Source organism: Lineus longissimus, chromosome 1 (genome assembly GCF_910592395.1).
Source record: "Lineus longissimus chromosome 1, tnLinLong1.2, whole genome shotgun sequence".
Taxonomy (NCBI): Eukaryota; Metazoa; Nemertea; class Pilidiophora; order Heteronemertea; family Lineidae; genus Lineus; species Lineus longissimus.
In genome coordinates, this window is record NC_088308.1 from 23940400 (window position 1) to 23964974 (window position 24575).

Below are 24575 nucleotides of genomic sequence, written 5' to 3' on the forward strand. Positions count from 1 at the left end.
TTTAGCCGTGTCCTTTGTTCCTATTACCCCAGATTGCCCCCTGAGTAATCAGTTATCCTTTCTAACTCAAATAAGCGGGATATTGGGAAAGGTGAGGTGGACCAACTGGGAGGCTAATAGACCTTTTGTTGGTAAAGATACAGGATGTCCTTGGGAGGGTTGGGGAGTTTCAATTACCGCCACCATCGCCTGCATGTGTGCGTCCACAGTATAGGAGTTTTGCATGTGAAATTCATTGGGGTGAGAGCTTTTGTCTGACCACTTGATATTTCAGGTAATGGTATATCATGTTTCTAAAAGCTAAGTAGTGTAAATGGTGAAATGACTCCATTCTTTTCGAAAAACCTGGGAATTAAGGTGTCAAAAAGGCAATGTATGGAAATTTAGGGAGAAAAAATTGGAACGCCTGGTGCTTCACAGCAACATTGACAGTCACTTCCGAAGCTTTCACAGCAATCTTGAGTGAATCATGTGAACATGTCTAATATGATTAGCTCCTTGACCATCATCAGTCTATTTTGTTGCAAAGGTGAACTTTTATCCTCTACCAATACCTTTGAAAAAGCCAAAATTGACTAATAGTCTCATTCACCTTGTTGATACATTCACCAATTCATCTTGTATCATCCACCATTATAAACAAACCCATGACTTAAAATGGTTGTCTCTCCTATGTTATTGCTTCTGTACATCTCCAATAAAGAATGCGAGACCAAAAAAACAACAGATATCTTGCTTTCCTTCTCCTCTGTGAACAGTTGTTTGAAAACATGCGTGAAGACAGGCTGGTTGTTCTGAACTTCATTCATAATACAATACTTCCTTGCACTCGCTGGCATGTTTCTTATGTTGCACATGCAGCCCCTTGAGAATAAGCTACTCTCCATTACCATCACTCTTCCAAGTCCTGAATGTGTTTGACAATGACTAAATGGTGCGAAACCTCTCATATCACCCAAGAAAAAAAACGATTATTGACCGCCAACTGTTGCATGTGACAACTTCGCTTATTATATTGCTCTTCGTCACTTTTTGGAAGGCGGAAGTGCATGTTTGAAACTCTTAAAATTCTGCTTCTCGGTAGCGGGTGAGCAAATTGGTGGTGACTCATGAAGTTTCACAACTTTTCCTAAGGTTATTTTTGTTAAAAAAAGCATTGACATTCCACTGTCTGGTTATTGGCACTCTTAAGAAGTGATGATAACTGTTTCACTTTTGCTGATTTGGTGACATACGTTCTTTAACCTCATATAGAGAAATGTTATAGTCTTCTAAGCGTTTATCGGTTTTTTAAACCAAAAAAGAAAAACAATAATCATAGTTCTTTAAGAGTGTTTTTGTTGAGGGATATGGGATATACGTTGCTACCAACCTGCAGCAGATCACTCAACGAGCAAAATTTCATCTCCAATGAGCTTAAGACAGACGTCTTAGAACATCTTATAGAAGTTTAAATTAATTTGGCCAACTTTGCTCGAAATTCATAAGCGGATATTTGTTCAGTCTGTTGTACAAATATCATGAGCAGATCATGAAACGAGAAGCAATCGAATTACCCTGCGTACACTTGGGTAGAACATAATAACGCTGCTACTATTGCATTGTGTTAGATCCTCCTCTAATCCATACGTTCATGGTCCATCTGTATGTATGGTTGTCAACAATTGCTTATTGTCATGCTAAGAAATTGGATGGAAGCGCCAAACAATAGGATGGCGTGTGGGGAAATGGAGCCAGACGTACAGGATATGGCGAGTATCTAAGAAATAACGGCTTTATATTAGCGGAACAATGGAGTCGATAACTGAGCAACAATTAGTTATTAAATGGTCGGCTATTGGTTCCGGGTGAGCTGTGGTTTCTTGTTTTCCATTAACCAGTCCTTGGTTAAATTCTTGCCTTAAGTTATGGTAGGGGCCCACCGGTGCCGGGGAGGGATTCAAGGTTTAGTTTGGCATAAACTAAAGTTGGGAAGAAAAATGCCTGTTCTTGATACGTGTCGTAATCTGATCACAAGGTGGCCTTGAAAACCCTCCCGTTCCTTTCCTCGCGCCACTTATTAATATCACTCCCCTTGCCAATCTTTTCCACGTGACAAATGAACCATTAAGACTCACACACAATATTGCGATGGTCTCGGGCAGCACTATTTTACTAAGATTAATTTCAGAAGAAAAAGATCCCACAGAGATTTCTTCATACAATATCAATTCTTACCCGGAGTAATCAAAGACTACGGAAGATGTGTTTTTTTCTCTGGTCTAATCAACCGTAAACATCCTGATGCCTCCATTGTCTCTGGGCCATTCTTCATCATTGCAATTCTCTCAGCGCAACAGGTGCCCTATATCAAAGTCTGCTGCATGTCACCCTGGCTGCAACTTGCTGTACATCCGAGATAAAACTCTGTGCAATGATGTGTAGAAGATTTGTCAAGCTCTTGTGGAGTTGTTGTCCACTCCATGCTATTCTGTCTGCAGCCTACTGTGCATCGAAGGTAGAATTGTGTACGTAGCAGTGTAGAAGATTCATCAAGCTCTTGTTGAATTGAATGGAGTAGGTTCTTGTCCACTTATTATATTCTGGCTGCAGTTTACTGTACATGTACATCGAAAGAAAAACTATGTACATTGGTGTGTAGAAGATTTCTCAGCTCTTGTTGAAATGAACGTAATAAGTTCTTGCGCCATCTACAAGTATCAATTCTGTCCTTGAGTAATCAAAGGATGCAATATCGAAGCGTGATAAATGATTGCCTGAAGAGCAACACTTTCTCCAGTTCAGACAGCAACAACAGTTACGATGCTTTTGGTTAGGAAAAAAGAAATAGATGATCCATTAAGAACACAAATTGAGAAATGGACAGTCTTGATCATCTAAATCACTTGAACTATGATGTACTTATTTCCACAAGAGGCACAGTTGTTGATATACCTTTTCTAAAATTGACTGTTGACTCAGCATGCAGCAGGCTTTGTGACTGTCTTTCTTTTCCATTGCAATGACATCCTATATGCATAAGGGAGCACTGTTCTCTAGAGAAAAAGATTCAATTTTGACAATACACATAAAATAGGCACGAATCAAACATTTCCAAGCTTTTGCTTAAAAACTATTCCCAAGTTTCCAGCAGAATATTTCGATTCGCTAACAAAAGTATATTCCTACCTGCGTACACCCAGTCCTTGCATCCAGTCGGCGTTTCGTATTTCTGCACATATTCAAACTTTTTATCGAAAAGTGTTGCACAGGGAATATTTACGCTAATAATGCAAACAAATACGTTTTTATTTACTTGTCAAAGGAAAAATGATATGTTGTAACTCCTTGTGGTATTGGCCAGAACACATCAACACTGCGAACAATTGCATATAAAACCACTATCAGATGTCATACCATTCCCGTCGGTTACCGTAACTACCGGCTACCTCAACCACCACCAGAAAAGCAATACTTTGAGCATCCACAAGGGTATTGCTTTCGACGAGGAAAAATACGATTTGTTGCTCTTCTATAAGCTCCGATTTTACTCAACTCATTGTCACTGTCACATTCAGCATGCTATTGAATTCAATGTTATCGGATCTTCTCTGGGAATGCTCCTAAATGTTGCTAGAAGATGTTTTTTGTCGCTGAAGTGTTAATTTCATCTCCATCATGCCTTGTATTCATTTGGTTTGGTTGTGCAGTGCCTTTTTCTCGTGAAATGGACTTTTTGAATATTCAGAAACCCTGACACCGGATTTCAATAAACTGGTCTATCCATCAATGATCCTAATCATTTGATTGAGAACGTGTGCTTCAAACCTATCGATAGCCTATGATGATTATCGTAACCATCTGGTAATAATGCAGGACAGCATCTGTGATCTTCCAACCAAAGGTGGCCCTTTCTGCTTGACCGTTCAGGCGGATTAACAAATTTCCTATAAATGGCCACAATTTGTGACATTCAGACTGTGGCTGAGATCTGAGGGAATTGAATCTTGTGAGATAATCAACAACATTCTTACTGGTGGAATTCGATCAACAGATATTGCATAGACTAATTCCGCTGGTTAACCCTTTAGTGTCAAGATGGTATCAGAAGACAAATTTTCATCGAGCTCTGTCTGTCGAGTCTCTGTTTGGAGCCCTGTGGAGAATGACCTGGCCCGAGGATCAAATGTCGCGAAGAAACAGTGGAGAACGGATGAAAACCTTAAGGCCACAGCTGGATGCATGGCATCAAAAACACTTTGAAAACAAAGGCTGCTACATCAGCAGAATTGAATATCAATATTTAGTGTAAAAAAACATTGCATAGAACAATCATCAATAAATTGGTTTAATCAGTGAAAAACTGTCAAAAACCCTGTAAAACCAATACCCGGTAATATTTCGATTGACTTGTTTATATTTGCATAATATAGTTTGGCATTTTATCGTGAATATTCGAGAAGTGCTGTACATATTAAATATGAGTTTGCTTTAAATAGCACCAGTAGTCTATAAGCATTTGCAATAAGCTATAGTCAGTTATGCATTTCCGATATTATTTGATATTGTTTTTTCAAAGGGCAGAAAGGAGTCATTGATGATCCAAAACGATTCTCAAGTAAATATGAAAGGTTTGTGTTATCCAGGTTGCTTGCATCGGGTATATCTGTCCTTTTGAATCATACATTTTTCTACTGCTGATATCAAAACGCCCTTTCTCATGACTGACCTTGCCTTTAATGATAGGCAAGTCTTAAAGAACTGCATGTATCTCATTTTGAATGCTCTTTGTCTTGGTCAAGAATAAACTAGTCTTGGAAAGAAAATGAAGCGATTATCTCTGGTGATCTCGTATTCTGTTTGTCCTGAAAAATATGGGACGCACAACTGAATCTTGCAAGCTCATTTTGGTAAGATGCACGAAAGCATCCAATCATGCTGAAAAACTTAACAACTTTATTTCTTACCAAACTTTTTTCAGTTGTGTGTCCTTTGATTTCAGTATTGTCTTTGAGCATGAAATTTAAGAAGCAATCCTGAAATCCTCTAATAAGAAATTGATAGTAACAAGAAAGGCAGACTTACTCTATCTGACATCAACTTTATCTTCTAGACTTTTGTTAAGTTGATCACCTGTTTCTCCTATTCATGCGATGATAATGACAGTTGAAATTTGATCATTAACCAAAGTTCGTTAAACTGATTTGTCGCTTATCTTCTGGAAAGCTGTAATAATGTCATATCAATTGAAAATTGCCATACATATACTGATGGCATAACTTCCCAATGTCATCTTGGATTTTACGGCAGATGCATTTGGAGTTTGATTTATTTGTGGTTCACACGAAAATAATCTTTCTGTTTTGAACATTTTATGTTGTAATCTGTCATGTCATTTCAGTCATTTTGGAGTGTAATTTGTAGAAGAAAGATACTACAATATTATTCTGCTGCCAAGGTAATCCATCAAAGATTTTCTGCCAGGGCCAAGCACAGCCAGTGGACCAGGATATGTAGGTCAGAACATGCCAACTGCTTCTCTGAGCCCTTCACTGTGTCAATCAATGATGAAGTGGTGATTTCAATCAGTCACCAGCAGTTCTGATCTAACTCTCCTTATACCCATGAGGACATGATCTCTTCCACCCAGTTGGAGATGTAGCACCAGGAACAAGGACGGTACTCAGGATTAGCAGTCGGATGGACAACTGGAATGAAGTCACTCAGTAGGGAGCATCTCAAAACAAAGCAGAATGATGAAGCTTCAATATTTTAAGAAGACAACGTTTTGATGAAGCTGATGCCCCCCACCCCCAACCCCTACATCCCAGGCGAGAATGCTTTGTCTATTTTGCTTCAACATATTTCGAGATGCTCCCTAAATTGCTCGCTCTTTTTATTGCTCCTCGACACAATCAGATTTCTGTTTTGGATGGCCAGAGCCGTTGTAATTTGGCTGAGAGGATCGTTTCATGTTGCTGGCATATACAATAACTGATGTTTATGATGAGCATCTCTTTGCAAATGGTCTCTTATCTATTACGATACTACATGCTGTGCAGAGGGCAAATGAGGGTGGCATTGTTTGGTTTTAGCCAGACAGTCTCAGAAATGGAGATTGACCATTAATCAGTGAGTGGAAACTTGTGGTACTTGTCAGAGAACATCCTGAGATACAGGTATTTGATACCCCCTCTATCTTATACAAAAAAATATCGTGAGGCGGAGTATATTTATAACCACTGGGTTATGTCAGGATGGTCAGAGAATGGCAACTTGGCTGTCGTTATTGATCCAAAGTGGTACGTATATGCTTCTTGGATATGTGTAAGAATGGACCAAGTTCCTGAGAGAGGACCAGCACTTACACTGAGTGAAAATGGATACTAAGCTCAAAGACAGGCTTTTTTCAACATGGCGTATTGAGAGATGATCCAGCAATCCTTGTCTGATCATAGTGTGACAATCAATAATCTTCTAGCTGTAGTTGTATGGCCGGCAAATCCAAAGTCATTTCTTTTCTTGCATTATCACAACAAATTCAATTGTGTGGCAAATTGACCATACATGATTTGCTAGGTAGAAGCTGATTGGGGCTAATGGACTTGGAATGCTGTTTGCAGGACAAGGACGGTCACTGGGATGGGGTAACCATGGTGCAGTGTGGAGGGGATGGGTCCATTGTTTTCATGGAGGACCGTCAACTTGGGGTATTTTCAGTATTTCCTGTTAGGGATAAATACACTAATGTCAACACCTTGTTCACTATTAAACGTATCAACACAGGACAGGGCTCAAAGGGGCATTCTAAAATGAGGCTTTCCTTACAAGTTCCATTTGAACATGCATTTCTAGGCATACAAGATATTCAAGACACCCTGTTTCAATGCATCTCTGAAAACAAGCAACGCGAAATCCGTCATCAGAATACCACCTCTTTCTCGTTCGCATTCTCAGATCAAAATATGAACTACTCTAATATCGTATCGCTTTATCACTTCAAGTCGCATGCATCGAATGCTCCCCTATACAAAGAAGATTCCTGACAAAAATTCAGCAGCAGAAGACATGAGATAAGATGAGGAAAAAAACTCTCAACCCGATCTGTGTATCTATTGATAACTGGGCACACCGAAACCAATGACTCATTGACAAGACAGAACAATACATTCCTTTAATCTTTTTCCGACATTATGGACGATCTCATGCATGTCCGCTGATTTCGCAAATCATTTCGCGTAGATCACATATCCAACCCTCATTCCTTTCAAAATATTCAAGCTACATTTATATACTCCTATATGATTCAGATACATACATTATACTAAAGTACTACATCATGCAATGTTCCAATCACCAAACCTCAACTGGGAGAATATAAGCTCAGAGATGAAATTGCACGACTTTAGCATGTTTGATGGATGCAATCATGGGATCTGGTAAATCAAATCAGGCGTGAGATATGAGAAAAACATATTAGTGAGTATGAGGCATCATTAGATATTATGTATCAGGACAAATAATTGTAGGTTGGATAAACACTTTGCTGCCTGGTACTGGTTTCTGGTCTAGTACAAGGTTTCTCCTTCTTGTCAATATAGACTGCCTCATCCAAAATGAGAAACAATCTCTCTGTATTCAATTCATTGATTACTTTCACTGTGTCGTGCAATATTTACCAGTAAAAAAAATATTTGGACTTAGAAATTTTTTGATCCTTCAGTCAGAATTTATTTCAGAATCAGGGTTAGCGTTAGCAGAAAAAAATATTCAAAATTCTGAAAAATTTTCAGAGTCAAAAAAGTTTTGGGACTGATCATGTTGCTTCATTTTGAGTAGAAAAAAAACAGTGAAAAAATTTTTTTGGACTTAAATTTTTTTTCATCTTTCAGTCAGTTCAGGTCAGTTTTTTGAGGATCAGGGTTAGGGTTAGCAGAAAAAATACGGACACCGGACACTGCAGTATTGTATAGGCTTCCCTACGGTTAGCCAAAAACTAGCTGACAGTTTTCATATTGCGAGGCATTTGTTACAATTATCTTTCCATTTGCTTGTGGGTTGAACAGACCTTGCAGGAAGTGAGCAATCGAATAGAGAGGATTTCAGCAAACCTTTTAAACACGTCATTAGGTTTCTTTTTATTGGGCCACCTGTCATTACTTTTGTCCTTATAGTGTAAATCTACAATCATAAATACTATCTATGGAAATTTTGACACTTTGAAATAGTAGAAAGCTGTCCTCTACTGGAAGTACATGTATACTGATCTGATGACTGTTCTGGCTACACTGCCTTTCTATGAGCTAAAAAGACTTGTCAAAGCAACGATATGCCAATACCAGGTGTCTGGCGCAAAATGTGGGTGAAATCGAGCGAGAGTCCGAGACTGGTCCTGGCATATTTTGTGAAATTTCATCTATTTTGTTAAAAATCGATACATATGCTTCTGTCATATAGTCTTAGCAATGGATTGACTGTTGAAAATGTTCCCGAATATCAGCGGAGGTAGCAAGAACTCATATATGTCACCCATTGGTGACACTTGTACCAAAGTAATGCTTGACTGACCTGTGTCCTCTTACAAATTATGAGATTCCATCATATATAATGGGGAAACATCCTATGGCGTATTTTCGACCAATTATTGCCTGAATTTCATTCTGTTTATTCATAAGCAAGGAAGACTGCCAAATATGTATTGGTGTTATGTACTTGATACATATGCGATGCACCCAAATTGATTTCATTCAAGTGTTCTTAGAAGCCGAAGACGAATGCAATTAGTTCTGAAGAAGAATTATTGAATGCAATGCCTTGGCTTTAGCGGATGTTGTCTTTCATAAGTAAACAAGTTAATGAGTTGAAACAGATTAAAAGGCAAAAAAGATGAGAAAAATTAGGAAGTCTATAATCTGGTTCTATTTTTAATAATATTGGGTACTTTAAGTTCTAATCACAAGTCAATAACCCTTCGGTGCAAAATTTCAATATTACGTTTATTTTTATACTATTGGTATCGTTCTGATTCGTTGTGTCCTATTCTAGCTACCCGCCACAACTTGATGGTGTTAATAAAAATAAATTCTCTGCTCAAAATGTCTGGTATGAAGAAGGAATAAGTATAGTATCTGGTCCAGTACTTGATGCGTCTAATATGGATTACCCAGATGATTACAGTAGCCCCTGATGATCATCTTGGTTGTAATAATTGCAATCAACAGGGACTTCTAATGAAATGATGAGTAGCTTAGTCAAGAGGTCATTCATTGTGCATGGTGGGGATGGCAGATTAGAGGCGAGATGGGTCATGCTTGGGTCACAAAGTCAGTCAACCCTTTCATGTCCCTATGTGATGTTGTTTGGGGTCTAATACAATTCTGTAGATATGGAAGTCCTGCGGTTATACAGGATGTCACAAAATAGAATTTCCATAAACATAGACCTGGTATGATTTGATACTGAAATGGTCGCTGGAGTGCTGACAAGGCAATCATGCGGCTCTAACGATTTCAGGACCAGTTACATATGGTTAGTCAAATCCTATCATTAGTCTTGCTGGGTCACCCTGTAGTAGACTTATATCGCCTCTATGTTGAAAAGAATCACTACTACTTCATAAACGTAGCATATATCATATTCCTTCTCAAACAAGATATCTCCGTCACTTGAAATCTGAACGCATTTTAAGTTCTTATTTGAATAATACAACAGGTCCAGAAGCACTTGCCCATAAGTACTTATCTCCCATTGAGAAGAGAGTTAAAGGTGTAAAGTTCTATCGGTGAAAGGATGAGTCATGAGATTATCAAGGGGTTCATTGTCAATTTCAACGCAGCTGAGTGGACATACAGTTTAAGCAGTCTTGTCAATTTCCCTTTTCCTTCCTGTACTTCTTCAACAGGTGTTTAAATCCATCATCTGAGACCTTAAGAGGGTAAAGTCTATCGCTTTTATTGGCTTAGATGTCTGGACTTGGTAGCTAATTTGGATAGGCTTCAAGTGTCCATAGCAAATGAAGTAACGGGGAACCTCCCTTAGCTGACACATCTGTTGGCAGGACACCCTCTCTTTTAGGCACCGTTACTTTGGTCACAAATGGGCCATTTCTATGAAATTTGAGATCAGCACACCTCCCTTTTGGGGACAGCGTTTGTGAGTCCCAAGGGTGTCCTTAATGGAGAGGTTCTACTGTACATACATTAACCCTGACAGTGTTTTGTAAGAGAGGTCATCAAATAAAGAAATCGAAACTCCTATAAACATGTTTTTGTTACCACAAGGTTAACTATCGGTCCCCTTTACGTTAAGCATGCTGATTGGATGCTGCGGGACTGGCTTCTGACTCTCCTTCGATAACCCCTTGGTTTGCTTGTCATGATTAGTCAAGCACCATCAAAAGATAAAAACACGTTACAAATTGAATAAACGGTGTGCTGTGTAATTACATATAAAAGACCAAGCAAATAGTGGTCGTTGCATTAAGGGAGTGAGAGACCAACCACATCGTGACAGATGAAAAAGTGTGCTGTCCATTGGGAGCAATGCTGATAGATGTTTTTGAAATTATCCCACATTATTATACAAATTCTGTTCTTGGACAGTCTCTGTTTTATTAAATTATTTGGGGTCACCAGGAAGTCATCAAGGAGAGTAACCAAGTTGTTTAAGCTGTTACGAAAATTGTTGTCATCGAAGTGAAGTAAAAAGTAAATCGAAGAAGTTACCATGTTTCCTGGAACAAAATGATGAGTTCCCGTTATGACTTGCAAATATGTCAGAATTGATGTGTAGCATGGTCAGTATTGATTTGTGACAGAGTCATGATCTCTTTGATGTTGGTCCCTAACATAACCAGTTATGTCACATTGGTTGGTTAGGGTGTGGGAGGGTGGGGAGGAATATTATGCTGCAGAGATGCAACAGACCATTAATGTTGTGTTAGCTTACACCTTGATAACAGTGGAACGTGCCTTAGCAGACACCTCTTTGATATTTGTATTCTTTAGAATAAGCCACAGCAGACACCTTCCCTGAGGTTTTTTCATGTACTCTTTCGTCTATGCAGGAAATTTTAGAATGGACTGAATGAACAAAACTATCAGTCCGCACGCTTATCCTAGCTTTAATAGAAGAAACTGAGTTTCTTTAACTGCAGCATCGATCTGATAAATGGTGAGGAATTATGCACTCGAGCATATTATCACCCAAATGCAACTCCTAATGAAACTGCAGGACAGCCGATATCTACGCTATTGGATTTTGATGCGTTGGGAGATAAGATTTTCATTTGGCGTAGAATTTGGGTCAAGTGATCTGTTGATATCTTCTATGAAGTGTGATATTAACCATTTCTGATTTCTATAACTGTGATTGTTCTTCAGTTCATGTGTTGTGTTAGCAATGATATCTATTTCCGTCAATAACCATTGGGCATTCTGTAATTACCCAAATTTTGAAAGGCTAAAAATGTTATCCTGGGTGACAAAAAACATCATCCAGGTTCACACATCCAACCCGGGTAACGTTTTACATAGCCCAGGATGACATTTATCGAGTCCTTTTGCTCTATAGTAGAGCCTGCGCTGTATGCGAACAGCAGAGTCACAATATATCTGAACCTGCCATTGCTAGCTTCAAGCAGTTCATCAGTCAATATTTACACATTATCTCCGTGTCACCCTGCCGTAAAGGTGAGCCGAGATTAAAGCACCTATCATATTATTTAGACACATTCTGGATAAATCAATGGCGATTAACGACGCTACGGGTAAATAGCGATACCTCGACGGCATGTTTTCTCATTATCAAAGAGGACGTCGACAATGACTGGAGCGACGTCTGCTAATTTCAGGGATCAGGGATGTATTGATTAGAACGAACCATGCTTGTAGGATGAACATGTTAATGTTGATGTACATAACTCGGGATTCTCATAGCTCAGTGTCTAATAAGGTTTTGAATCTGGGGAGAACCTGGATTTGTAGCTAACTGGAAGTATCTTCTTTCTATGGTCACAGTCCTTTGAATTAAACCTAAATTAAACGTTCTCTGCACCTTAAAACCCAATGCAAGGGATGGGAGGGCGTAAGCAGGAATGTTGCAGACGGAACGCCTCAGAATGCTCAGACACAGTGTGAATGCAGAAGAAGAAGTGCCATTGCAAAGGAGACTGGATTGTAAGGACATGAGGGCTGAAATTCTTACTTGGTGTTTTAATACAGGGGCATCTCTCTGTCAGAGACATCTCAAATCCAGGCTCTGTCAAACAGAAAAAGAACCTAAAGATCAGCGGAAGATGAACTTTCTATTTTGGGCTTGCTCTTTACAAGAGGTGGAAACCCTTTGATTGTTATTGATTTGTGTCTTCTGATCTGGGTGCATTGTGAATATCGGCCTCGAGTCCTGTGATCATTTCTCTCTTTGAGTCTGTTGAAAAGACGCTCCTGTGATGACAGGGCTGTTTCGGATGAACAAATTGATTAGGTATAGATTTTGTACTTGGTTGGTGATATGATACCATTGCTGAATTGACTTGATGGTTTAAGTGTTTGATGAGTCCATTCAAATACAGTTATTGGTGAATTTTTTAAAACCTCATGACCTATCAAATGGCAGGGCAGCCTGAAAAGTCAAAAGGCAAACAGATTCAAATATACACAGAATTCTTTCTGTTTTCCCTCAATCAACACAGATTATTCTCATGTTTTTATCAATGGTGTTGTGTTGTTAGAATACAACCCATCTAATGTCAATATCATATGTTATTGCTTTGATCAAGTGAGAAAAAAACGCTCAGTAAAATAATACAAAGGTTCACCTCTCTCAGTCTCAAGTTTTGGTTGAATTATTCAGCTTGGAAATTTCTGGATTTGACATGTTTGCAGTAGAATTTATAATTTTATTTATTTTACACTCTTTGAAATGGGATTGGAACTATTGTATTGGCTTCTTTCTTTATTCTAGTACCAGTATATCATTTGAGATTGTTGAACTTCTCTATTTGGTATTGAGGTCTTATTCCACTCAGGCATTTCCCAGATGCCACAATTAACTATGCCCAGCCCCAACTGGTGTTGAGTCATAAAATAAGATTTAAGAAAAACAAACTTTCGATTGACCCTCCACCTTTAAAAGACCAGCCTGAAGGTACATTTTGAATTTGACCCCACTTGTCACCTGGTTCCAAAATCAATGTGACCCGATACGATATGAACAGTTAATTATACATACAACATCTCTCAAAATTACAACATGTATTTATCAAATTTGCATGTTTTACAGACCAACCTCATGACACTCCCGTATAACTGATACCATTCATCACAAAACAGTGCAAATAATCCGAGAATTTAAGTAGTGTAAAAGAATATCCTAATTAATTTTCCCGTCAGTATCGGCATGATTTTCACCATAACACGGTACCGTTATTTTTCTGTGCTGTTTTAGTGTTCAGCATACCTCCAGGGGGAAACCGTAGAATACTGGATTCATTGTCGTCAATTACTGGACAATGAAAAGTTATTGCTGATGACAGTGAGTTTTCTGTGGGTGTGGCAGTAATTACTCAGATAACCAGTTATGATTTCCTACGTTATGCATCGTAAACTTACAATTTTGACTTGCATGTCAGGCTAACTATACACAGCCTCCTGTTTCAAGTGACTGGATTGAGGCCTAATTCCACTGGTGTGGTTTCCTGCTTTGGTCCCCACTGCTCAGTGGGTATTTGGTCATTCAAAGTGCCCACTATAAAAAGCTCATTTGCATAAAGATTCTCCATCATATAGATTGTGTCCAACACACTAAACGTTGTACACAGAAGAACGAAAGCAGAAGAAATGATCACGGTTGTTCCTCTTCCAGACATGATTTCAAATAGAGCCTCAGTACAACAGAATATGTCAACTTCCCATCTATCTTCCCACCATTTCTCATCAAAGATCAAACCTAGCCAAAGGCTACTTCTCATCCATCCATAAATATGCCACATATGACAGTTCGAAGTATCTGGAAAATTCCGCCGGAAAGAATATGCATGGCTTCTTAAAAATCAATAAAGTACATCAACGATTTGACACATTTTTAATAATGATTCTGTATATCTGGAAGACCAAACTCCTTATATATTATATTGTTGACAAAACCCTTGGAGACAAAAATTTACATCCCTTTCATCTGACCTTTTAGAGAGTTCAATTAATTCAACAATGCATCATAGATCTTTGACACCGTTTATATGATTATAACACTGGATTATTTTTGAAGAGTCAACTGATGTTCATATTTTCAAAACCATGTTCCAATGGTATTGTATTTTCTATTGTAGTACCGGTACTAGTTATTCAAAGTCAATATCATCAATACTGTATAATATTTATGCCCTAGGAAGTCATTCACCCATCAGGTCAGGAGTACTACAACTCTATACTATTGTTCTATATCGTTTGATCTTAGCTGCCTATCACTTCCTATGGAGAATGGGTGGGGTTTTGCCCATGTATCTCAATCTTATCTTAAATTAGAAGAAATCAATTTGGAAGATCTCCTTACGACATCTTGGTATAACCCTTGCCATCGCTGATCTCAACAGACCCAATACAATGAATTCCAAGTTTGATATAATACTCATGACATTACAGAAACCAATGAATATTTTGAATTCAAGACCAGAGCAGAAGACACCAGTGCGATTCGATTTAAATCTAATCACCATGTTACCAATCAAACTTAGCACTTAAATCACATAGCTGGGTCCGGTATCGTATATGTATACTTAGTTGGTAGTAAAATACCAAATACTGATATGCAAATTCTGATACAGAAACCTCTTGGGACAGCAATCAATTCAGATTAAGTTGACAGGCCATATTGTGTATGATCATGTGTATCAAAGTATGATAATTCTTCTCAACATATTTCGACTTTGACTTTAGCGAGCCACTTCTTCCCAAGGGTTTAAATTGCCATTTTCCAATTTCAAAAGTGATCGATCTTTGCGACGTTTGCGTTGTCACTTTAAGTGTGGTAGTGGTTATGATACTTCAATTACACAAGAATTGCAGGATCACCGCGCAGATTGTGTGACTCATCGATTGAACAATGATAAGATTAGTTAAAGAGACAGGAAAATAACAATCCGAATTACATTACGCATCAACCCTTTAAAGGCCAGGTTAGTTGCTCAAATTCCCAACTTTAAGAGAGGTTGTTTTGATTTTTAAATGGAGAAATAGCTTCACCTCATTACTAGGCAACCGCCATTGCAGCTGCCAGCGAACGGCGGGACCCCCCTTGCCTTGGCATTTGCAGTGCTCAACTTGACCTCAGAATGTCGTCATCATACTGAGCATTAGTATTTAGCTCATTTTGCAGCCAATGATATACAATTCGATGTAGACAAATGATATTTTTTCCATAACTCTGAAGTCATGTGCAGTAAGCACGTTCATATCAGCGGTGTTTTCAAAAAGTGCACTGAACATCTATCCGTTTAATCAGACCAATTTTCTCTGTGTTATTGCGTTTTGTTCTAGTTTGATCAATTCAGACGCTATATTTAGCTACTCATTATTCAATAAACTGATTACCACATCTCATGAAAAGCTAAAGTAACTTGCCCGAGGTCACGACTGTCCTAAAAATGATAAAGCGGCCATGCTAAACGCTCCTGCTAGTGTTGTTACTGTTGACGTTAACGAAGTTAGGAACCAATCTCGTGGCTGTTATGACGCCTGGGGACAAGACGTTATGAGTAGAGCAAAGCACTTCCCAATATGTATCTTGGTTCAGCTACAAGTACCATCTCATTAGAAGTGTTGTTCATCTTAAGTAGAGCTAAGGCTTGTGTGCATTTACTATAGGTAATGTACAGGTAGATTCAATGATTTTCATAAGCATGAAGCATCTTACATTTAACCCTTTTAGGTGTAGAGTCTAACCTCTGGCGATAAAAGGCCATATGTAACAGCGTAAGAATACTGCCCCTTCCCACACCCCCACATCCCAACAACGTCACACAACAGCACGCTTTTTTTCAGAGAGACTTGGGCGGTTCCTTTACATTTCCAGTTGACTGACCCTTCCCAGTTAGATAGATAGATAGATAGAATTAGCATTTCTATAGCGCCCCATATCACTGTCGCAATGTTCTGTGGCGCTCCCCACCTAGTTTGAATCACACCCCGAAATAGTCTCGAAATAGAAATGTCTTTAGAGAACTTTTGAATGTGGCCAATGAGGTCTCTTGTCGCAGTGTGGCGTCCAAAGTGTTCCACATTTGGGGGGCAAGAATCTCGAATGCTCTCCCACCAAACGTTTTGAGTCTATATGTTGGCTGAGTTATAATATCCTGCGACCCTGATCTTAGTGGCCGGGTTGGCACGTAGGGAGTGATGAGGCTGCAAAGGTACCCGGGGGCTGTGCCATGTATCGCTCCGTAGACCAGGACCAACAACTTGTAAATCATTCTTTGCTCCACCGGCAGCCAGTGCAATTCCTTCAGGACAGGCGTGATGTGATCAGAGCGCCTAGTTCTGGTAACAAGTCTGGCTGCACGGTTTTGGACAAGTTGAAGTCTGGCCACGGATGACTGACTGCAGCCAGCAAGGCTGCTATTACAGTAGTCGAGGCGAGAAAGGACCATCGCCCGAGTCAGGCACCCAGCAGCTTCATCAGTCAACTCTTTTCTTACTCTGCCAATGTTGCGCAGGTGATAAGAACACACACGGACGATGTTGCTCACATGGGCGTCCATAGAGAGGGATGAGTCAAAAAGCACACCTAGATTCCTAATAGGAACATTTGACACACTAATCCCAGTTCCCGCGACATCGATTGAATGCATGTCCAGTGACCTGAGCGACTGCGGGGTGCCAAACAGGAGGACTTCAGTCTTATCTGGATTTCCTTTCAGCTTGTTATCGGCAAGCCACTGGTGAATGATTGCCAGTTTCTCACTCAGCTCCTTCACCTGATGAGGGATAGCAGATCTGTCGCGCAAGGCAGTAATGGCCCTGTAGACCTGTGTGTCATCCGCAAATCCATGCCTTTGAATGTCACATCCTCTAAGCAGTTCTCCGAGTGGTAGAATGAAAACGAGGAAAAGAATCGGTCCAAGGACCAATCCTTGAGGGACACCAAAGCAAAGTGGTTTCGCCGTCGATATGTTCCCGTTTATTACCACACGCTGACTACGGCATGTCAGGTATGAGCGGAACCATGCAAGGGCAGTGCCAGATACACCCAACAAATCACCAGTTACAGTTATTGGGCCCATGACTAGTTGAAACCTTTTAGGTTTTCCTTCTAAATTCATTGATTTCAGTGGCTCTATCCTGAGTGTTGCCCCATCAGGCTATTGTCTCAGCTAATTTCTTCTCCCCAAGCATTATAGAATCAATGAAGAATCTTGACGGATGTTTTCCTTGTACCCACCAGAGAATCTGGCAGTCATTCTTGTTGCATAAGAATCAACATAACAATTAGATCAAGGACATCACTCAAGGACCATATTTTGGGAGTGGGGATTGTTCTTCAGCTCCTAAGGGAATGGTTTTAAATATTTTACACATTAGGATCTTCAGATAACTTAAGGGTCGCTTTAAAGATGCTGCAATCATTTCAATGCCTTACTGCAGTATATTCCTTGGGATCGATTGGTGATTTAGTTCAAGGACACCTCCCTCCGAATGGCCTCATTTCGGTACAGTGTGGATTGCTTAGCAGGGATGTTTGTAGCAGTATATTACTACAGTAGAACCTCCTCTTGCGGGAATCATTTCTTTAAAGAGAATTGGTGGCAGTTAAGTGTATTGAAAGTCATTCTTATACCAAGTTTCCAGAATCATTCCTCTTTATTTGAAGAATTGACGATGTTGGATGTGCACGACAAGTTCTGATGAGTTTTAAAAAGTGCTCGCACAGTCTGGTTATAAATACGAAGCAACTTTACCTACTATGTGACCTTCTCACTCTCGTCATAATTAATTATAGGAAGCCTAATCCACCGAATTCAATCTCGGCGTGTGAATGACCAGCATGTGTCACAGTAGTGATATTCTAAACCTAGCTCTCTCGTCTCATTTGATGTCAGATTAGACGTCGCCCAACATCGCTAATTCTACCGGCACAAATTAGAAATAAGATATCAGGGGACCCACCTGCTTGAGCGAGGGGTTTACTCGTGATACGTCAACGGATATCTCGATCCCTCAGCGATAGATCTTGCATCTCATTCTTGTTTTGTATGGCGTATAATATAGTAATCTACGTCTGACTGTGAGGGGTGTATACTTATAAGCCGCTTTCAATTTGATAGCAAGATCACTCTATTGTTGCATTTGCCAAAAGTGAGCTCGATGTTGTAAGTATCATGTTTGTTTGGGCTTGCCTGTGGATGATGATGATGTTACACCATGTCAAATCTAAATGATCCTGTGCGCAGGCTTATATCACTGCCTGTTCTAAGTATTGCATCAGGTGTTATTTACTGCCAATTCAAGTGATCGACATATTATCTCGGGCGACCGAGTTATTTATCTCGAGCTATCGAGATATTTTTTCCATCGATCGAGATATTTCCTGGAAAAAAATTTGTCATGCACCTTTAAAGGATAAAAGACATTGTGCCTTGTAAGATATAGTTTGTGTCCTCATCTGGAAGGCAAGATATTTGTGTTTCATCTCTTGTGGTGGTGTTTGTATTGTGTTACTGTATCCTGTCTGTTGCTTCAACGACTTGGGGCATTCGCCTCAAACGGATGAACAGTCTCAAAGCACGGTGACTTGTACACATTAAGTACCCTGGAATCAAAAAGTTCGCCTTTCATATTGAAACTTTGTGAAAAGATTATATCGATGTTTGCGTTTGGAGATGCATGTGTTCAGTTACTGCATCCTGCCTGTTGCGTCAGCGAGCATTCATCTCTGATAAATAATACTAAGGTATCGAAACATGCGTAATCTGAAAAGAACAGTGTTCAGATGAATAAAAAATGTCATGTATCACTTTCAGACTTTTGAGATAAAAAGGATTATTCCCTGCGAGATGGGTGTCTTATGTTACATCATCCTGTTTTGCGTTAGTGATATGGGGGCATGCAGAACTTGAAAACTTCAATGTACAAATGAATCAATAAAGTCAATTTTCACTTTCAAATTCTGAACAAGAAAAGGCTGTTCCCTTATGTATTCCATTACTTATTGCATCCCGCCTGTTGCATCAGTGAGAATGCACCATGGAATGTTAAATACTCTAAAAGCGTGGGTAACTTAAAAGGGTCAAATTACATGTATAGGTTTGGAGAATTTTTTTGTAGCATTCTCTGTGGAAATGCATCTGCTCTTGTTGTATCCTGCATGTTGCCTCGGTAAAGCATGTACCACAAAAGGAACCAATAATTTGTTGATGCTCTTTTGTGTTTTGGGTATCCATAAACCAGTAATGCGACACTCTGTCAGTTTTACCGCACACTGTAACCTTAGTAACCCTTTTAGATTAATAAACCTTAAAAAGCGGATGGCATGTTGGCGAGGTCTCTAAGGAGCATGCAACACAATGGAAACTTGTTGATGTTTTTAGATGTGTTGCTTGAGAGTATGAATGCTTCAACCAAAAAAAATGTGCGCATTAGAGGCATTGCTTGGGCTGTTTCTTTTCTTTTTTGTGCTATCAACTACATGTACGAGATGATGAGTGTAAGATTGAAAATCAAAAAAACATCTTGCACAGATATTTTGGAAAAAGTGGGCTGCAGAGGGTGTCTTGGACCATTTGTGTTTGTGTTGTGCTGCCATATTTGATGTGACATAAATTAAACTGCATATATTGGGACTGGACTAAGCTTTTAACTCAATTAGGCCTACAATAGATGGTACAGCCTCTTTATAGCCAATTTCACTTTCATTTTCAATTTTGTAATAATTTTATAACGATTATCCTCCCAGTTGTTCTCGAACGTACTAGATTGTCTTTGATGCTGCCCTCATGACAGGTGTCAGTTCACATAGTTTATCTATTACAACAAGTTCATACCAACAGTATGTTTTTACCAAGTACAACATCCTTTCATGTTCGCAATTACATCGTGAATCGCTTAAAAAACAATGCCGTAGGGTATTACACACAGTACGTAATATCTTTCAGATTGTTATTTTATGTTGGCGGATAACGTTACTGTTTTTTCCCCCACCAGGTATATAATCTATATAGTGTTTCTTTAGTATCAGATTATAAGGTGTGACCTGACTTTTTTGTGCAGTTTTTCATTGATCGCAGTATTTCTATGTATTTTTCTGAGTAATCATTATTTGCGTCATTAATGATGCCATTGGTAATGATTATTGTGTTGATTCTCTATCCATAGCTGTTCATATTTTAGGCACGGGTAAACAAAAGTCAAAGGTTAACTTCATCCAACTGTTGGAGGATGAAACATACATCATCAACGTTTTTTCAGAATTTAAAGATGTAGACATATTTTTCTGTTTGTCCCCCATTCGGATACCCTCTCACCAAAGCTGCTGCAAATGAAAGACTATGTACATTAATTCTTTCACTCAAATCTGAAATTTTAAAAATATGCTATCAAGAAATAAACCGTTGAAAGAAATAATGTATATTTTGTTTAATGCCTTTAAGTTTGTTGAAGGAGTTGAGTGAGTGTGCAATGATATCATAATAATTACTGGGGATCTTCATTGAATATGTTGATCTGAATGATGCGATTGACCTTGGCGGGATTACGATATGATGGATGAACTGAATGCCAGAAATATGATGATCACTATATATCATGGATTCAATACTTTGGCATGTTGGGATAAAGCCATGTAATCCTGGGTTAGCACCTTCTACAGATAGTTATGATAAATTGGAATGAAAAGCTATTGAGATATTCTTATTTTTGTTATATTTTAAAGTCTCTCAAAATGCATGTTGATTTCTTCTTTTAACAGTAAACCTGACAGCACAACATAGATTTCACTTTCTGTTAGCTACACAGCATACTATTCTAGACCGACCAACATCGGCCGATATCGGTTTGGTTCCATGATAACAGCCCTATTGACTACAATCAGAAAAAAGCCTGATGTTGGATTCCAAACTTAGTTCTCTTTTAGCCAATTCCAATTATTGTGTATTGGCCAGCCTGTGGAATCTGTGAAAAGTAATAATTGATTGTTCGTAATGTTGATGCAGAATAATATATTGATCGATGACAAATCTTTAACAAAATGAGACAAAATCATTATGTGTACAGCTCGTGACTATCATTTAAGTCAACAGAATATGGTAGTGGTTATAGTAGCTACTCAGATGCATCAAGAAATCAAATAATCAGAAGGCTGCTCTTCTCCGAAGTTATTAATTTTTTGCATCACAGTAAAAAAATCTATGTCCAAAATATTTTTTCACTCGTTTTTTTTCTACTCAAAATGACGCAACAACATCAGTCCCAAACTTTAATGACTTAGAAAAAACCCTAACCCTGAAAAAATTTCTAAGTCCAAATATTTTTTTCACTTGTTTTTTTTCTGCTCAAAATGAAGCAACGTCAGCAGTCCCAAAACTTTTTCCTTTGAAATTTTTCACTCTGAAGGATGAAAAAATTAACATTACCCGAGGTGAGCACATGGTCCCTGGACCATTTCATTACTTGTCCTTGGATTTTTTTGTCCGTAATGCATTTTGCAGATACTGGGACCATTTCTGATATTGGTCATCAATATCCCATTCATTAGATGCATACCAACGAATGTTCCATCCCGACCTAATCAATATATTATATATCATCGAAAATATCTGCCATGAAAAGTTGATAATTTATCAATAAAGATTGGAAAATAGACATAGATTGTGCATATGTTTTTTTCTTCTGGTTTATATTTGTGTTGTTTACATGCAGCAATTACAGTAATGCATGATAATGATTTGGGGATTTTGTAATAGTTGGTTAAAGTTTTCTGGTATTAGGGAAAGGGCACTGAGTTCATCTGTATGTTTAGAGTAGGCATCCTCTCAAGGCAAAAAAGGATAACCTTTGAACTTTAGCAAGAGATATTTTGTATGACCATTACAGTAGAACTTGCTTTTGCTAAAATCTCGTGAGCAACGCTGAAGTTCAAATTTAGCTTATCGGAATATCAGCAACCTCTAAAATTTCATATTTCTGCATGAATCGTTTCACCAATGTTGGTTTAGGTGTTACAAGTGGGGGAATTTGTTTGGAATCAAGATGATTAGGACTGTTAGAAACTTCAAAATCTGCTAGCTGCTGCATGCGGTTCTTGCAGATAGACCTTATTTTGTATTGAGTTTGGACAGCATCCGGATATAGTAAGGGGGAAAAGCAGGATTGTCCACACCTCTCAGATAATAGCTGATTTTACAACTCATGATCAATCCTAGCTGGTATGGTCTGAAGTAAATTCTCTCAATAGTTTTAAAATGCAGCATATCTAGAAATCAGGAGATATCTTTTTGGTGAATTTGGTAACCAAGGCAACCATTCTGTCAGAAGTACAGCATTGACACCAAAACGATAGACCAAAAATATCCAGATAAAAAGACTGTGCCATGTCGTGTGACTGTGAACGCCATATATTCTTGAGTTAATGTCATCAGAGTTCCGTTTGGGAGCCGCAATTTCAAAAGGATTTCAAAACGCAGCAAGCAAATATCGATATGAATAGCCCCCCTGGTGTTCAAATGATGAACTATGGATTCTTAGCTCTCGCTTTATCGGCAAATTTATCTTGCTGAACAATGCTGATGATTTTTCCCCAGAAGAGTAATTTCTGTTGGCTAATCTAGATTGCCCATACAATTGAAAATTCATTGTCGATGAATTTAATGCAGCTTCCGGCTGATGGCACTGATGTGCTCACTTAGTGTATTGTGTCTTGGAATAACTTGTTGCATTTCTCTTGTTTGGAGGCAGATCACATTTCAAGCAATTGTTATGATGTTCATTAAGTTCTTACTTTTGCATTTTCTTGACATTATCAACAAAATTTGAAACAAGCAAGTATGCATTTCGTCAAATTGGGCGGGTGTTGGTAATACTGTTCATTTTACACAAAATTAACCCTCAAGTATTATAACATTGATGATGATGATTTTAAAAGCTGAAGTTAACTGTGAATCATTCCAAATGAGCCGACAGGCAATTTGAAGTGACCAAAATGAGTAAAAACTATTCAATGTGAATCACTTGAAATGATGTGGTTTCGGATATTATAGAATCGCAGAATTTATCCCACTCTGTATTTACTGATGAACACAAATAGTACATACTAGAGTCCCGTGGCTATCAAAATCAGCCTATTATGATATATCAGCCACTAGCAATGCCCAAGGCAGGGTTAGCCTCCTAGCTACAAATCACTGTTGCCGTTTAATGAACATACATGAGTACAGCGTGTATTCCTCGATCTATGTTTTAGCTAGTTGTATTTAGGGACTTTTGGTGATCCTCCCTACTCCAGGCTGTGCTGCTGCAAGAAACGGTTAATTCTCTTCAATTGTGATATATGTAGCTGCCGTTAAGACTTTTTCAGGATTTAGAAGTGAATACGGCAATTGTTCACTTTGTTTCATCTCACATCAATTGCACAAACAATTTATCACAGTTAAATATTTTATCTCTTAAACAACCTCTCTACTGGGCTAAGTTTGAATTTTGAGAAGGAGGTAGCCTACAGTAGGCTTAAATGGAATTGTCTTAATCATGAAAAAGTGAACTGTGTGTGTTCTAAGAAAGTTTACTGTAAACCGGGTCATGTTTGCGACCATCTTTATATTATCAGGATGTGGGAGGCAAATGCAAACATTCTAAAATTTTATCTCCAATGCATCAAGCAAATGAAAAAAATATTATAAAAATTCTTATCGTCAAAATATGACTTATTGTCAGGACAAGCATGCATAGAATTTCTGATTTACATGTGGTGTCCTCCTTAAATATTTCTGGTGCAATAAAGAAATATGAGGTGTTGTAATAATGCTGCACAGAATCCAAACTTACCTCAGTTTCAAATCAAGTTGAGCTGTATCTGTGTCTGCTTCATTGTATATTGACGCATGGGTAGATTCAGTCAACCTTTTTGGATGAAATCGACTTCACTTGATGCTGCGTTTGCAACAGGTTGTTAAGAATTTTTGAAAAATGGTTAAATATATTGTCCCATAAACTGCAGCAAATATCCCATCTTGAATTTAAATTGCAGTGAATGAGATGTTTTGATGGGTATTGTGTCTAATTACAGTGGGTTCGTCAACAGTTGTGCATTGTATTTCATGTTTGATGAGCTGTAATTAGTGCAATTATGGCCATGAAACACTCCAATAAACCAAGAAAAGGTTGTGGTGATTAATTTCTGAATCAGCAGATGACAAAAAGAAGAACTCATCTGATGTTTTTAAGCATTCGATCCATTATTATTCAAGCATGCAAACCATTGAATCTGAAATAAGTATGATTTACTCAAACTCTCCATGAAGCATACGATAACATCAGTGCCCTTCATACCGGAACCTATTGTCAACTTCAACCGTTTCAAGTGTCAAAAATCTAACTCTGCTGCATACTATACTG

The 24575-nt window shown here is 38.5% G+C and overlaps 2 protein-coding genes across 5 annotated transcripts in view; one reads left to right on the top strand and one right to left on the bottom strand.

Annotated features, from left to right (window-relative positions):
• The window catches only part of LOC135493250 (netrin receptor UNC5C-like), a 271616-nt gene that overhangs the window by 246258 nt on the left and 783 nt on the right, over positions 1 to 24575 (bottom strand). The window lies entirely within an intron of this gene.
• LOC135493285 (short-chain dehydrogenase/reductase family 42E member 1-like) overlaps positions 1 to 24575 on the top strand; it is a 90343-nt gene that overhangs the window by 51895 nt on the left and 13873 nt on the right. The window lies entirely within an intron of this gene.